Raw genomic sequence first — 18,243 nt, 5'->3', positions numbered from 1 at the left:
GAGGATGTCACAAAAGTAGGAGGGTGTCACAGGAGTGATATGATATGACAATGGTGGTGGGATATTCTTGTCTCAGAACTGAGCACTGCAAGAGCAACTCACTTCTGTGTGGGGCTACACTGTTGAGATTCAATAGGACAATAGGAAAGACCAGTTGGAAGACGGTTATAATGGCGCATGGGAGACACAGAGGAGGACCAGAGAACAATCTTGTCTGCAAACCTGAAGGATCATCCTACAAATGGTTATGGGAAGGGAATGACCACTTGTGGAGGGCATGAGAGAAAAAAGAATGGTGGGGGTAGATACCACTGAGAGAGGCGGAGAGACTGGAAGAGAGGGAGCTGAGCCAAGCAAACGACTCCTGATGAGTGCTTTGGGTTAATTAAGAGAGACGACTCACAGATGGTCCAAAGTACCGAACGCAGAAACGAATTACATGTGGAAATTTCTACCTGGAACTGGTGTGACCTTGAGAGAGGGCTGGAAGTAGGAGAAAAACAATACCAGAAAAGAAAATTGGGGAGTTTTGTCATAATGTACCTTTTTCCAGGGGCAGTGGGGACCCAGCCTCTGGGTATGTGGTAGTGAACAGTGTCTATGGAAAACTCATCTGAGGGTTCTTTTCGGTTTTATATTTCCACAGCTGTTCCTTGTAATTTTACCCGTGTGTTACACAGTCACAGAGAAGGCTGGAGTACCCTCCTAACAAGAGGTGTTGGGCAGTCAAAACCGCTCTACTGTGTTCACAATGAGCAGGGAGCTAAGAGCTCACTGCACTGGCCCTGTGGGTCTTTTGGACCCAGCGAAACCAAAGGCGTCACAAACTGTTTGCCACTGCCTGCAGCCGGTCTTCTTCGGCCTGTCTTTCCTATAACTGGGAAACTCATCCCGGATGGAGAGAGGACATTGATAATGGAGCTGGATTCGATTTCCCCAAAGGGATCCACTTGCCAGTAGCCGCCCTCGCCCCACCTGACCCCATCTGGAGCAGTTTTCAACATCCAAGCTGAGGCTGCTCCATGAGGCTTACAGGGTTCCTAGTGTTTACTTCTGTTATGTCAGGATGTGCAGGGACCCATAAAAAGCAAGCTGCTTTTTGGATATTTGACCTGTTTGGATGGGATGAGGTTAACCGCCGGCTTTCCCAAGGTCACAAAGCATGGCACAAGTGTTCAAGTGCCTCTGGATGCACCCCTTCTCCCAAGCTGAAAACACATGGAGGCTAGGGAGTGCGGGGTTAGCTGTTTTTCCTTTCCAACCTACACAGAACGGCCATAAATCTCCATGAGAAAGCGGGGTGTAGCATGGCCAGCTCAGCTCTCATAGGCCAGGCTTTCCAGTAGTTCAGATAAGGCTAAAGTTGCTAATCCAGAGGCCTCATCTGACCTGATTTCGGTGTCCAGCTCCTGCTGTGGAGAAACACCAATCCACAGGAAACACTTGCCTCTAGCCAGTGTTAGGACTGGTTTTACTTGTAAGACATTTCTAGTCTTCAGGAGACATATTCTTAGACTTCAGGGGATTCTTGAGACAGTATGACAGATTGGAAGTCATGACACATGCCCACGATATAACCAAAACAAAGTTGATGAGGAGAAAATCTTTAGCTTTTCTTAGACTTACTAGAAATCTGATGTCACACGAAATAAGGCATGCTCTAAAATCTGTGGAGATGAGTCAGATAAAATACTTTTTTTCTGGACCAGACACCACAACACATTCTATACTGTAAGAACACACAAGCAGAGGCTGGCTGTGTGCCTCAGGTGAGTGAAAAGCTGCAGGGGCCATAGACATAACCCAGTCACACTCTGAGGGCCTTGTCTTAGTGCCACTGCCAACCTCATGTGAGAAGAGTCTCGCCTGTTCCTTTCTCCCTCCCCTTCTCTTCTTGGCCAACACAAATACCCACAATTGCCCTCTCTATGACATTATACCGCAAGGCAAGATTGGACAATTCCTGTCTTCATATGTTACCAATCCCTTCCCTTTTCCACATAGGGCACCTAAGACACAGAAGTTCAGCTGTTATAGGAATGTCTTAAGATATGAGGGTGGGAGATGACTTTGATAAGCTAGATCATAAATAGACCCATCAGGAACTGGGAGGGAAAATAGGTCAATGGAAACTGTCCAAACTAAAACACAAAGAAAAAACTCAACAGAACATCGAGCACCATGGTAAAATATTAAAAGGCTTAGTCTACATGACTTGAACTACAAGGAAGAACAAATAAAGCTGAAACAGTTCAACAGAAATTAACTACACCAAACCACAAAGAAACCATAGCAGAACACCCGAGTGCTGGGGCAAAGCTCTAGGATTAATAGGCATGCAATGGAAATATACAGAAGTGTTCAAGAAAACAGGGCAAAGGGCAGATTTAAAAAAAAAAATAATGACAGAACCTTTGCTCCGAATTATTAAAAACAAACTACATACTCAAAAAGTTTATAGGAAATTAATATCTCTCTGTATACTAAAATACATGCACAGACTCGCATACATAGACATTTAAATTTCAGAAAAATAGACTATGTATTTCATACATTTGGATGTTGTAGGATGTCTAATAGATCAATTTGTCTATTATGATCTCAGTTAAAAATAGTCCTGATTGCTCTTTAAAATTACCTTTCCAAAGGCTGCATAATTCCTCGGCTTTATTATTTGAAACACAGTTTAATGTTTCTTCTTCCTTCTAATTTCTCTAATTGGACATTAGCTCCATACTTTGCAAAAGTCTATTGAAGTTTGATTATTTTCTCTGCAATATATAGATAAATTTCAGAAAAGTGGGTATCTTAGCAGTGGAGCAGTCTACACTGTTTGCACACTTGTGTCTTGGTTTCTCTCTAAAGTATTTTTTTAAAATTTATCATCACAAGAGAATGACATAAGCTCATATCAGAACATTTCTGTATAGCTTGTTTCCAGAAGACCTAAAATAACATTTGCAATATCTTTTTTAAAACGTGTTTGAGTCTTGCCTGCATGCTTGTGTGTGCACATGTGTGCAATGTCCATGGGGGCCAGAAAAGAGCTGGAGATCCCAGGGAGCTGGAGGTAGACATGGTTCTTAGCCTCAGTATGGATGGCAGGAAGTGAACCTAGTCCTTTGCAGAAACAGCCACCCCATAACTCTTATTATGATTCTTCATTTCAAATAGATAGGAAGTTTGAAGTGCCATTCAGAGTTCCATTTTGATAATTTCTCACACCATCAAGTTGCTTTACTGTGTGAATTTGTCAGAATACACTCCCTGACATAAAGAGACTATTGCAAGGTGGAAGGGAGGAATTAATGAAGTAGAAGCTGTGGTATCTTTACTGTGGCACTCACCTGGCATAGTCAGAAAAGGCTGTCTTCTATTGAGTATAATTTTATGGTTCCATGCATGCTTCCTGCAAAATTCATAGGAGTCAGTTTTTGCAACACATGCATCCACAGTCCCTCTTCTCAAACTCCTCTCGTGGTGGTGCCTTTCTTCTGCAACTGTCTTCCCCGTGGCTGGGAGGTATCACCTACCTGGATTATCTATGGTGATGAAGCCAATGGCTTGACAAACACAGCTAGGAAAGAGGGGATTGGTCCACAGAACAGGAAGTCCAGCAGAGCGGTGAGAAGTGTGAGGCCTGGAAATGCAGTTCATATTGAAGGCAAATGAGTTGTAGGTTACACAGAGAGTAAAACACTCACCTCGTAATCTGGCGCTCCATTCAAAAGCGAGGATAGGAGAGACCTGAAAAGAGTGTGGTGGTAAGAAGGATGGAATGTTCCAGAAGTGACTCTAACGGAAATGCCAGAGCAGGACTTGAATGAAGTCTCCAATGTAGTTCAACATTGTTCACAGTGTTGAACTACTGTGAACATAAGCCACCATTGCCATTCAATCCACGTCCGATGAGTTTAGTGAGGCAAAGGAAAAGGATGAAAAGCACGTGCTAATTCTTAGTGGGTTTGATGTGTCAAACACAGCAGGTGAGTAAGTGTTACTTTTGCTATTTCTTTTTGGTTTTCTACACATTTATCACGTGGAAGTTTCTAATGTTTTTGTCAGAGAATTTAAAGGTAACCAAACAATGACAATTCCCTCAAGGGTTGATTGAACAGTTTTAGCTTACAGGCTGATGTTTATAGTCCTGTCCTGTTCAGCAATGTAGGACTATACAAAAGGATGTTTGACAAGACACCAGAGAGCTAATGATGTTCCAGAGGACCTTTCTGTTCAGAACTCTGTAAGACTGCTTCAAGTAGGGTTGACTTCAACCATCCTACTGTTGTAGAGCCTAAATTTAATTGTTTTAGCCTTTAACTGTCCATGCATGGCCTGTCCCTTACTCCAACAAGGCACCTCATTTCTATGCTTTCCTTCTCTCATATCATAACCCATCCAAGCAGTCCTGCATCAGCACATCCCTCATCTGCTTATTAAGAGATCCATGCACCAGTCCAAGATAAACCTCTTGCCACAGCAACCTGGAGGTGTAGAGAGAACACAGGCTATGGAGTGTTCTACCATAAATGGGGCATCTATATCACATGCCCTCTTCCCAAGGTTTGGTGATCAGAGATCACTGATGAGAGGAACAGAGAACCTGGAGGAGCCAAAGGCAATGGGTGTCTACGAGGAAACATTTTCTCCACATGACGAGAAAGTTGCACAGATGAACTCATAGCATTTGTGACAGCATGTACAAGGCCTTCGAAAGCTCAAGTCAACATGGAGACAAATGCCAACATGGAGGAAGGAAGTGGATACAAAGTGCCATGCCTCACTGATGTAAATGAAGGTAGGTTATACAAAGTAAAATGCTCACCTAGGAATCTGATGGCACTACATACTAGTACTAGTAACTGAGAAGTATAGGAGGGTGAGAGTTTCCTTCAAAGGGTGGCCTCTGGTATTTCTGACACACTCCAGTGGATGGCTACATACCCAAGAGTATATAATCTGTATTAGTGGAACACAAAATTTTTTATTGGATATTTTTATTTACATTTCAAATGTTATTCTCTTTCTGGGTTTCTTATACATAAGCTCCCTATCCTATCCCACTCCCCCTTCTCCTATATGGGTGTTCCCCCTCCCCAACCACCCCCCTTCCCATCTTCCCCAACATTCCCCTATACTGGGGGTCCAGCATTGGCAGGACTAAGGGATTCTCCTCCCATTGGTGCCCAACAAGGACATCCTCTGCTACATATGCAGTTGGAGCCATGGGTCTGTCCATGGGTAGTCTTTGGGTAGTGGTTTACTCCCTTGGAGCTCTAGTTGGTTGGTATTGTTGTCCATATTGGGTTGCAAGCCTCTTCAGCTCCTATAATCATTTCTATAACTCCACCAATTGGGACCCTGTTCTCGTTCAATGGTTTGCTGCTAGCATTCGCCTCTGTATTTGTCATGCTCTGGCTGGGCCTCTCAGGAGAGAGTTATCTCAGGCTCCTGTCAGCATGTACTTCTTGACTTCATCTATATAGTCTGGGTTTGGTGGCTGTATATGTATGGGCTGGATCCCCAGGTGAGGCAGGCCCTAAATGGCCATTCCTTCAATCTCTTCTACAAACTTTGCCTCCATATCTCCTCCTATGAATATGTTTGTTCCCCCTTTTAAGAAGGACTGAAGCATCTGCACTTTGATCGTCCATCTTCTTGAGCTTCATGTGATCTGTGGATCATATCTTGGGTAACTCGAGCTTTTGGACTAATATCTTATAGCGAGTTCATACCATGTGTGTTTTTTTGTGATTGGGTTATATTCCTCAGGATGATATTTTCTAGTTCCATCCATTTGCCTATGAATTTCATGAAGTCATTGTTTTTAATAGCTGAGTAGTACTCCATTGTGTAGATGTACCACATTTTCTGTATCCATTCCTCTGTTGAAGGGCATCTGGGTACTTTCCAGCTTCTGGCTATTATAAATAAGGCTGCTATGAACATAGTGGAGCATGTGTCTTTGTTGTATGTTGCAGCATCACTTGGATATATGCCCAGGAGTGGTATAGCTGGGTCCTCAGGTAGTACTATTTCCAATTTTCTGAGAAAATGCCAGACTGATTTCCACAGTGGATATACCAGCTTGCAATCCCACCAACAATGGAGTAGTGTTCCTCTTTGTCCACATCCTCTCCAGCATCTGTTGTCACCTAAGTTTTGATCTTAGCCATTCTGACTGGTATGAATCTTAGGGTTGGTTCGACTTTCATTACCCTAATGTCTAAGGATGTTGAATATTTCTGTAAGTAATTCTCAGCCAATCGATATTCCTCAGTTGAGAATTCTTTCTTTAACTCTGTACCCGATTTTTAATAGGGTTATTTGGCTCTCTAGAATCTAACTTCTTGTGTTCTTTGTATATATTGGATTTTAGCCCTCTATCAGATTTTGGATTGGTAAAGATCTTTTCTCAATCTTTTGGTTGCCATTTTGTTCTAATGACAGTGTCCTTTGCCTTACAGAAGCTTTGCAGTTTTACGAGGTCCCATTTTGTTGATTCTAGATCTTAGAGCATAATTCACTGATGTTTTCTTCAGGAAATTTTCCCCAGTGCCCATGTGTTCAAGGTTCTTTTCCACTTTTTCTTCTACTAGTTTGACTGTATTTGGTTTTATGTGGAGGTCCTCGAACCACTTGGACTTAAGCTTTTTACAGGGTGATAAGATTGGATCCATTTGCATTCTTCTACATGCTGACCTCTAGTTGAACCAGCACCATTTGGTAAAAATGCTATCTTTTTTCCACTGGATGGTTTTAGCTCCTTTGTAAAAAAAAAATCAAGTGACCATAGGTGTGTGGGTTCATTTCTGGGTCTTAAATTGTATTCCATTGATCTACCTGCCTGTCTCTATACAAATACCATGCAGTTTTTAATCACTATTGCTCTGTAATAGAGTTTGAGGTCAGGAATCGTGATTCCCCCAGAAACTCATTTATTGTTGAGGATAGTTTCAGCTATCCTGGATTTTTTTGTCGTTCCAAATAAATTTACAAATTGCTTTCTATCTCTATAAAGAATTGAGTAGGAATTTTGATGGGGATTGCATTGATTCTGTAGATTGCTTTTGGCAAAATGGCCATTTTTACTATATTAATCTTGCCAATCCATGAGCATGGGAAGTCTTTCCATCTTCTGATTTCTTCAATTCCTTTCTTCAGAGACTTGAAGTTCTTGTCATACAGATCTTTCACTTGCTTAATTAGAGACACACGAGGTATTTTATGTTATTTGTGACTATTGTGAAGGGTGTCACTTCCCTAATTTCTCTCTCAGCCTGTTTATCCTTTGAGTAGAGGAAGGCTATTGATTTGTTTGAATTAATTTTATACCCAGCCACTTTGCTGAAGTTGTTTATCAGGCTTAGTAGTTGTCTGGTGGAACGTTTGGGGCCACTCAAGTATACTATCATATCATCTGCAAATAGTGATATTTTGACTTCTTCACTTCCAATTTGTATCCCTTTGACCTCCTTTTATTGTCTGATTGCTCTGGCTAGGACTTTGAGTACTATATTGAATAAGTAGGGAGAGAGTGGGCAGCCTTGTCTAGTCCCTGATTTTAGTGAGATTGTTCCAAGTTTTCTCTCCATTTAGTTTGATGTTGGTTACTGGTTTGCTGTATATTGTTTTAAATATGGTTAGGTATGGACCTTGAATTTCTGATCTTTCCAAACTTTTAACATAAAGGGATGTTGAATTTTGTCAAATGCTTTCTCAGAATCTAATGAGATGATCATGTGGGTTTTTTTGAGTTTGTTTACATAGTGGTTTACGTTGATGGTTTTCCATATATTGAACCATGATGAAGTCTACTTGATCATGATGGATGATCATTTGATGTGTTCTTGGATTTGGTTTGGGAGAATTTTGTTGAGTATGTTTGCATTGATATTCATAAGGAAAATTGGTCTGAAGTTGTTGTTGTAAAAATATGTTAAAATAGAAAGGAGTAATTGTCTTTTTACCCTGTTAGGTCCTTCACTGCGGGTGCCCCAAGATATCTGCTAGATATCTTGGCGGAAACACAGCCCAGCTGCACACTTTCCTATACTCAAACCCTAACATAAAAGAACACACAACACAAAAATCTTTGACCCAATTGGTAAGATATAATTGCCCACTTAAACATACAAAGCCCGGTACCATCCATCCCTTGAGAACATTAATAACAACCTGTAAATACACAGAGCAGAATCTTAACATCACCTGCCATCTTGTCCTGCCATGACTTCTCCCCTCTCTCCTCCGCCCTCTTCTCCTCTCTCCCCTAGTCTCCTCATCTTCCTTCAAACTTCTCTCCTGCCCATCCTTCCTTCTCCTCTAATGACAGGCCTCCTTCTATCTTGTACCTGCCTCACCTGTGACATCATCCTACATTTCACTCTTTTTGTCTAATTAAAAAAAAACTTTTCTCTCAAATGTAAGCTGAGCACAACTACTATCATTTTGTAATTAAGAGCATAAAATATATCTAACACCCAGTCCAACACTATATCAGCTAAACAGAACATTTAGTTATCCATTCGAGCTTAAGAAAGGCTTAAAATCTGTATTATATCTTGGCTAGCTTGTATACTACCTGATAACTATCCAATAAAATATGTATATTTAGAGTTAAACAGCCTGTTGGCTATGAGACTATAATCAGTCTTCAACCCTGTCAGAAATCTGAGAATGACCAAATATCTATAAACATAGGAAGCCTAACACGGCTTCCAGAACTGAGAGGTTGTAGAGACAAATCTCCACTAGCACAGTCCCCTGTTAGCAACATGTGAGCACAATTCTTCAGCCTTCTGGCCCAAAATCAACTGACAGACTCTAGAAATGCAGATTTTGAAGGGCTGATCACCCTGTCTTGGCAGAGTTTATCAGTCAACTATTCTGCATAATTTGTCCTTTTCCGGACAGTATTAGTCTATAATAGAATGACTACTCCATCTTCTTTCTTGGGACCATTTGCTTGGAAAAATGTTTTCCACTCTTTTACTCTGAGGTAGTGTTTGTCTTTATCACTGAGGTGTGTTTTCTGTATGCATCAAAATGCTGGGTCCTCTTTCTGTATTCAGTCTGTTAGTCTATGTCTTTTTATTGGGGAATTGAGTCCATTGATGTTAAGAGATATTAAGGTATAGTGATTTTTGTTTCTTGTTATTTTTGTTGTTAGAGGTAAAATTATGTTGCAAGATTATTTTCTTGCTTTTCCTAGGGTGTAGTTCCCCTCCTTGTGTTGGAGTTTTCCATCTATTATCCTTTGTAGGGCTGGATTTGTGGAAAGATATTGTGTAACTTTGGTTTTGTCATGGAATATCTTGGTTTCTCCATTTATGTTAATTGAGAGTTTTGCTGGATACAGTAACCTGGGCTAGCATTTGTGTTCTCTTAGGGTCTGTATCACACCTGCCCAGGATCTTCTGGCTTTCATATTCTCTGGTGAGAAGTCTGGTGTAATTCTGATAAGTCTGCCTTTATATGTTACTTGACCTTTTTCCTTACTGCTTTTAATACTCTTTTTGTTTTGTTTTGTTTTGTTTTGTTTTGTTTTGTTTTGTTTTGTGTGTTTTGTGGTTTGACTATTATGGAATGGGAGGAATATCTTTTCTGGTCCAATCTATTTGGAGTTCTGTAGGCTTCTTTTATGTTTAGGGACATCTCTTTCTTTAGGTTAGGGAAGTTTTCTTTTATGATTTTGTTGAAGATATTTACTGGCCCTTTAAGTTGGGGGTCTTCAGCCTCTTCTATACCTATTATTCTTAGGTTTGATCTTTTCATTGTGTCCTGGATTTCCTGGATATTTTTGGTTAGATGTTTCTTGCGTTTTGCATTATCTTTGATGGTTGTTTCAATGTTTTCTATGTTATCTTCTGCCCCGGAGATTCTTCTATCTCTTGTATTCTGTTGGTGATGCTTGTGTCTATAACTCCTGATCTCTTTCCTAGGTTTTCTATCTCCAGGATTGTCTCCCTTTTTGATTTCTTCATTGTTTCTATATCCATTTTTAAATCCTGGATGGTTTTGTTCAATTCCTTCAAATGTTTTGCTGTGTTTTCCTGTAATTCTTTAGGAGATTTTTGTGTTCCCTCTTTAAGGGCTTTTACTTGTTTATTTGTGTTGTCCTGTATTTCTTTAAGCAAGTTATTTATGTCTTTCTTAAAGTCCTCTATCATCATCATGAGACGTGATTTTAAATCTAAATCTTATTTTTCTGGAGTCTTTGGATATCTAGTATTTGCTTTGGTGTGAGAACTGGACTCTGATAATGCCAAGTAGTCTTGGTTTCTGTTGCTTAGGTTCCTGTGCTTGCCTCTTGCCATCTGGTTGTCTCTGGTGTTAGCTTGTCTTGCTGTCTCTGACAGTGGCTTGACCCTCCCCTAAGCCTGTGTGTCAGTACAAGTACATCTGTTTTCTTTCAACCAGATCTGGGACAGAGAGCTGTGGGACCATGTCAGCTCTAGGTACAGGCAGAAACTGGAAGGGTCCTGTCCCAGACTGCTCCTGGATTTGTATGTCCTAAGGCATCCAGGCAGGTCACTTGGAGCAGAAGAGTTTGTCTTACCTCTGCTCTCATATGTTTCAGTGCTCCTAAGGACAGGTTTTCAGCTCTGGGCGCAGGCAGAAACCTGAAGGGTCCTGCCCCTGACTGCTCCTGACTTCCTATATTCAGAGGGCACTAGGCAGGTTCCTCTTGGGCCAGAAATGTGAGCAGAAGTGGAAGTCTTTCCCGAGGTCTCAGGATTGTCCACACATCTGAGAGTCAAGCTCTCTCTCCCAGGGGATTTGGGTGCAGAGTGCTGTGGGATCAGTTCAGCTCCTGGGACACAATATTTTTAAAGAGGACACAAAATGGTGTATGGATAGATCTGGGAGGAGATGGGGGAGGACAATGAAAATATGCAAAATACAATATATAAAATTATTTGAGAATTAATAATGCACAGTTTGCTGTTTCCAAAAACTTCATGACCTCTGTTTTCTATGTCGTATCTGCAATCTGGAATGTGCCTTTTGTTCCTTAACTTCATGCACTGTCCTCTAACCCAGTTACAGGATTAGGCCTTTCTTTCTTTAGAGTAGTTACTTTCTTCACCCCTCACTATGAGAAATCCTCTCACACACTGCAGTCATACAGAGTGGAGAAACTTGAACACTTGTAAACTGGCCCCAAATCCTGCAATTTCGTTTCATTCTTTTTTGTCTACTAGTATGCCATTCTCTAGCATAAACACAAGTTTGTAATTGTTGGGTACTTACCCATGTGTAAATATACTTAACTATCAAATTTTCAAAACCATTTTCCTATAATTCTCTTCCTGGCTTATGGTGCTACACAGAATAGTGTTTTCATGTCATTTAACTCAAAATATAAAAATCACTCCATGAAATGAATACTATAAAAAATAAAAGCAAACATGCATGTATTCAGTTGTGCCAAAAAAAAAAATCCCAAATCTATGGAAACCAATCGCCTGTGCTGGGTGCCTTCTAGATAGGTTGGAAAAAGGGAACATATTTGAAGGAAGCTTTAGGAGTAAGGAAAAGAGTTTCTTCTCTGAGTGGACCATTTTGTATACCTTGGGAGAGCTCCTAGTAGATAAAGGAGAAACAATTTGAATAGGAACATGAATATGGATATAAATGAACAAATACCCCAAGAATAAAAACATCTGTGTATTTATGATGTTATAGATTATTGAAGAAATAAATGAATATACTTGGAAAACAATTGGAGTGGGAGCTATCCCAAAAGCTGTTGCCTGTACATGGGATATGGTTTTCTAGCTGAGCTGCCTTTGCTGGCCTCAGTGGAAAAAGGAAATGTGTAACCCGAAAAAGATTTGAAGTGCCAGGGTGGGGAGTTACCAAGGGAGACCCCACCTGCTCAGATGAGAAAGGGAGGAAGGATAGGGTAAGGTTTATGGAAAAGGGTGACTGGGAGTAGGGCAGTGAGCAGGCTGTAAAGTGATTAAGTGAAAAATAAAAAAAATTTTAAAAAAGTCTCCATTTGCTCTATGATAGTGAATCAGTATTCATGGCTTAGCTTAGAACTGTGCTGAGGTTGTATGTATGTTCTTAGCAGCTGGATGACATGCGCACAGCACATCTTGGGATTAACTTTCAGGGAAGTCAAATTTACCAAGATAATTATAATAAAATGTTTCCTTTCTAAAACAACTTGAAGGGAGAAAGAAATGGATGGAGGGACAGAGGAACAGAGGAAGGGCAAAAGGAAGGAGGGAGGGAGCAAGCAGTAGGAAGAAAGAGGTGCATAGAACAGAGAAGGAAGTGAGGGAAATAGTTCTTACACATTTCACAGAAACAAACTCAGAAAGAATTGTAGTGATAAAAACAAAATGCACCAGTATGACTTGCAGAAGTTAATGTGGGCAAAACCTAAGTGAACTTGGCGAGGATTTCTTTTTCAGACACAAAACCAAAAGAACATTCCCTGAAATAAAAATCTGATTAGTTCATCTTCAGTGGGTTTTAAAACTGTAAAGGACACTATTATGAGACTGAAAAGACAAGCCACCAAGATTACATAATATTTGCAAAACACATGAGGAGTAGAGGACTTGTATCCAAATTATGAAAATAATTCTTAAAGCACAGAACCAAGAGAACAACTCTGCTGGGAAGAATACGGGCAAAAGATCTGGACAAACCAGCAAAGATTTATGGTAGTAAATGAAAATGCTGTTAGCATCACACAACATGAGAGCATTTCAAATGGAAATAAGGAGCTGTCTCTGTACATCTGCTACAAGCACTCTTTTAGTTAGAATTTCTGTTGCTGTGATTAAAACACCAGAACTACAAGCAACTTGGAGAAGAAATAGATTATTTCAAGTTGGACCAGAAACTCAGGCTGATGTAGAGGCTATGGAGGAACGCTGTTTACTGGCTGACTTCCCTCAACTTGTTCAGCATGTTTTCTTGTAGCACCCAGGACCACCATCTCAGGGGTGGCAATACCCACAGTGAGGGTCCTCCCCATAAAAATTATCAATCAAGAAAATATATCATAGGCCAATCTGATGAGACCAGTTTCTCAGTTAAAATTCCCTCTTCCAAAATGACTTTGGCTTGTATCAGGTTTACATAAAACCAGCTAACACAATTACTAAAATGCAAGACACCAATGATAACAATGATGGCCAGGATGTACAGCAAAGAGACTTTAATTTGCTGCTCATACAAGATGTTGTAGCTACTTAGAAAGACATCCAGGAGTGTGTGTGTTTCCTCTTTGAGTACCCCTGGTGGGATATTATTTATTGCCTGTGTTTTCATGGGTATAGTTAACATCCTTACATCCGACTTTTATTTATGGTAATTTATTCAAAATTCAAATTCTACAGGAAATTTAAAGGTGAATCAATTCATATAAGAAAATCATATCTAGTTTCAGTTTTATAGGTCTCTTCTGGTTTAAGTAAATTTACACATTTTCTGTATGATTGAGCGCGTTCTTTCTCTGAGCAGAAAATATGTTTGTCAGTGAACTGTCAAATTTGAATTTTCATTATTCATTTTCACATTAAATCCCTAAATATTTTTCAAGTATTTTATTGTGCAGCTTGAATTGCTTTGTCATATCAATAAAAAACATTTTCTATTGCAGAGAGATATGTGCACTTACTGTCAAAGAGATGACACAATTTCTGATCAACATGTCTGTATGAGTGCTAGAAAATCTGTGAACTTTCAAATATCTTAAGATTGAAATCTTGCAGGTGAAATTATTTCTGTCCATTGACCAATTTTGACCCATATATTATTTGCCATATACTAAAAACTAAAGCTACTGTGATTGAGGAATTAGGGATGTACTAATATTTGAATATAAAGGCAAATACTTAAGGGTAAGTTTGTTAGTATGTCCATTTATAAGAATGATAGGATTACTTTCTTCACTAGAGACTAACTATCCAGATATATGATTGTGCTCCAGCTAATAATACTAGGTTGAGGCTCTATCTTCTGGAGTAGCGTTATATCCAATTAGAAAGTTTTGGTTACTCTGATAACATTTGATCCAATATGGCACGTGGGTAAGTCTAACTGCTCCTTTATTACTTTTGCCATCGTTCGTAAGAACGTTTAGCCTTACTCAAACCAACATGGTAGAAATGACAAATTCTTGTCATAGATTCAGCATTTCTTCACATTTGATTAATCAAGTGTGTATACAGTCAGTAGGGCCCATTGAAGTCAGGAAAAAGAAAAACAAAATGTTGAAGTTGAATCTCGTGGCTATTTCATTTGTAGAAACTGCTATGAGGGAAGTTTGTGGGAAAAATGTATACTCTGTAATTAAGGGAGTAATTCTGCCTCTTTAGGATTAAAATGAACCCATCTTCCTAAGGGTGGTCCTACCTTCTTTAGTGTTGGTCTCTTACCCAGGTCATTGATCATGTCCAGAAGTAATATTCAGTCTCCAGCTTTCATGCTACAATTTGCCTTTTGAAGAAACTGCTATATTTGAGTCAATAGCATGTAGGCATGTCACCTTTTGCCCCTGCTCTGTGAGTAATTCCAATAAACTCATTGGTTTCCTAAATTGAAAAAAAAAAAGAAAGAAAGACATCCAGGCAGTTTTCCACCAACTAAACATGTAATTATCACAAAATCTAACGGTCACACTCATGCATTTATACAAATGTAACATACGTACACACAAAACTTGGCACATAAACCTTTATTGCAGCTTCATGCATAAGCACAAAGGCTGAAAGTTACCAAAGTATCTTCCTGTAGGTGGAGAAACAGACAGTGGTGTGGTCAAGTACCGAGGCAAGTATGTGATAATGAAAGGAAGTCTCTTATTGAGGTGTGAGGGACATCAGAATGCATTACACTGAGACAAACTACCCTGCAAAGTGTTATTGACTTGAAGAACCAAACTCCATAATGTTTTTCTGCAAGAGATGGCAGAAAGATTGGTATCTTCCACAAGTTTAAGGCATGAAGCCTAAGAAGAATGTTCTTGCCAGTGTGTTTTCTTCTGGGGGCTTTCATGGTTTTGTGTCAACCAAGACTGAGGGGCTGAGCTCTATGGTATTTATAATAAAGACACTAATTTTATTGGTCAAGATCCCACCGTTATGACTTCTTCTTTCTTAAAATACTCCCTGTCTCCAAATACAGACCCACTATGCCAGGACTTCAACATAGGATATTTTTAGGAAGGGGTTAAAATTCTGCCTATTGCACTTGACTTCCTATCCTCCCATTTTATTGAAAGCAAATTGTACCAAGATAAGACCCTGAGAGAAAAGAGAAGAGAAACCCTGAGTAAATGGACCCCAGGGGTTCAAGTATAAAGCACATAGGACCATCACAGAGAATGAAGTAGCTCTAATTCTATGAAAGATGAAGTAATTCTATCAAAGAAGGAATTCAGTAGGACATGCAAAAAGCAGGTCAATGAGCAACAAAACTGTCCTTTTGAACTGGCTGTAGATTGCTGTCCTGGGCTGAGGTGAAATGCGAAAAACTCAACATTACAAAGAAGCCATAGAAAGTGGAGTGGGACCAAGAGTTGGTGCCACAGAGCTGAGCCAGCAATTGTCGCTCTGAAATGTTGAAATGTAGAAAGTATTACATAGAGAAGTATGTGTAAGGAGACTCCAAAATGATAAGGTCTCCCATGAAGATGAGCCTACCATCCCACATGGGTGCATAAATGTTGCCATCAGGAGCCCCAGGCACACTCAGACACATGAACCCCAAGGCCAGGCTCTAGGCTTGATGAAGTCATGAGTTCTGAAAGTTCAAACCAAAAGCCAAAGGGCAAAAGGTCTATTGAGCCTGTTCCCAAGGGCACCCATCCAAGGCTCCACTTTACTTTCCTTCAAAACAAAAAAAGAGCCACTGGACCTGCCCCAAGCTCAGAGCACTTTATCATTTTATTTTGTAAATGAACCCATAATTATATCTGAATTGGAGAAGATAAACATTGCACTCTTCCTCTTCCTGTCGTTTTGTTGTTGTTGTTGTTGTTATCTTTGGCTGCTGGGCTGTAACTCAGGGCTGTAACTCAGCACAGATGACTATCACACTCGCAAGCTTGGGCTTCCTCCTCACTGTAAGGCAGCCAGCTTTAGAGTAAGCATGAAGCAAGAAAAATAAGAAATCTACTTTCTCTCTATACGGTCCCCCGGGGGTTCATTTCCCAATTCTACTCATTTAATGGCTATATGTACTCTTTGATTTGTTTTTCAAGCTGAAAATGTGCTACCTGGGACATGGGCAGAAACACACATATGGTTTGGGGAAAGCAGAATGTAAATCATAACGATACTAATAATATCAACAATAATAAAGCACATTTGACAAGAGTCTAAAAAAGAAAGCAAGCAAACTTCATAGTAGCTCAAATTACCAGAGCAAGTTATCATAGACCAGGTTGCTCACCCTTCTAGAGGCTGTAAGTCCCAGATCAGGGTGCTGGTGCGGTAGATTTTTAGAGTGGGCTCTTCCTGATTCACATACAGCTCTTCTTTCTCGTTGTCCAGATGTAACAGAAGAGGTGACAGACTCTCTGGTACCCTCTCTCATAATTCTACTTACAAACTTGTGAGTGCTTCACCCTCACAAGCTAATTAACTCCCAGTGACTTCCATATGGCCATGGCACACGAAATTGTAGATTTGAGGAGACACAACTATTTTAACTTTCATTGGTTATTTTATTTATTTACATTTCAAATGTTATTCCTCTTCCCAGTTTCCCCTCTGCAAACTCCCTACTCCCTTCCCCCCATACTTCTATGAGGGGACTCCTCCCACCCACCTACCCACTCCTGTCTCACATCCATAGCAGTCCCCTAAGCTGGGGCATCAAACCTTCACAGGACTAAGGGCCTCCCCTCTCACTGATGCCAGATAAGGTCATCCTCTGCTGCATATGCAGCTGGAGGCATGGGTTCCTCTATGTGTTTTCTCCTCCTTGCTAGGTATTTCAGCTAATGTTATCCCTGTTGGGTCCTGGGAGCCTCTTGCTTTCCTGGCATCTGGAACTTTCTGTTGGCTATCCCCATTTCACCATCCCCCATTGCCACACACCTCTGTTCAATTTCCTCCCTTTGCCTATTTAATTCACTTAGCACAATGTTATCAAGATAATGGGCCAACGCAATACCTCATGGAAAAAAGTAAGGTAGCAGTTTTCAACGTGTGGGTCTCAACCACTTCGGGTTATATCAGATTATATATTATATTTTATATATTATCATTCATAACAGTAGCAAAATTATAGTTATAAAGTAGCAACAAAATAATGTTATGGTTTGGAGGCAGTAGCAACATGAGGAGCCATATGAAAGGGTTACATCATTAGGAGATGTTGGAAACTAGAGATAAAGGCTCAACATACTTCTAGTTACGATGCAAGGCTAGAGAGTTAATGTACACTTGAAGCAGAACTGTAAAAATGTTCTGCTGGTTTTGCTAGTTGAAAGCAAAAGCAAGTTGCTTCCAGTTATCCTTGCAGTCAGATAGAGAGACACGAACCATGACAAAAGGCAACCGTTTCCCAGATCAATAGCTACATACTGTGTCCTGGGATCCATGCTCATCTTTTCAAGTAAAGGTGCCACAGCCAGCATAGGAGCTGCAACTGGAGTCACCGCTTGATGTTTGTGAGTCAGCTGTCATCCTCTATAACCAGCGTGTCTTCCTCACAGACCAAACAGAAGGCTTGAAGGTGGGAACAATCACCAGAGCATCTTTCGAATCCTTGATGGCGGCTCTCATTTCTTGCAGCCTCCTAGGAATGTGATGTTGTTTGAGGTTTGCTTTTTTGTCTGGGAGAGGCAACTCCAATGATGTCTGCTTTGCCTTTTCAACTCTAACTATTGGCTGGTTTTCAGTGTCAGTCTCTACACCAGGCTATCTCAGCCTGAGTGCTATCATAAGATAGGTTCGAATAGTTCTGCTCTAACAGGAGCTGTTTGATACCTTTCAAGTAACACCAGATCACACTTCATTTAAAACACTACCAATTGTCTCTCTCAGAATTGAGGTTTATATTGTAGCCCCTTCTTTACTTGACACCTTCTCCATGACAAGTATGGCTGGAGCGACATGGTCATGCCACGTTTACTCCTTGGATTTAACCTGACCCAAGTGGCTCCCATTCTCTGAATAAGGGTCAGTTAACATGTTAGGCATAAAATTTTGAAACAGTCCTTGACCAGTTTGTGAGCTGATGTTACTCGGCACAACAAATGTGTGG

The sequence above is a fragment of the Rattus norvegicus genome, chromosome 14 (assembly GCF_036323735.1).
Source record: "Rattus norvegicus strain BN/NHsdMcwi chromosome 14, GRCr8, whole genome shotgun sequence".
NCBI classification, from domain to species: domain Eukaryota; kingdom Metazoa; phylum Chordata; class Mammalia; order Rodentia; family Muridae; genus Rattus; species Rattus norvegicus.
Note: the sequence above shows the minus strand (reverse complement) of the source record.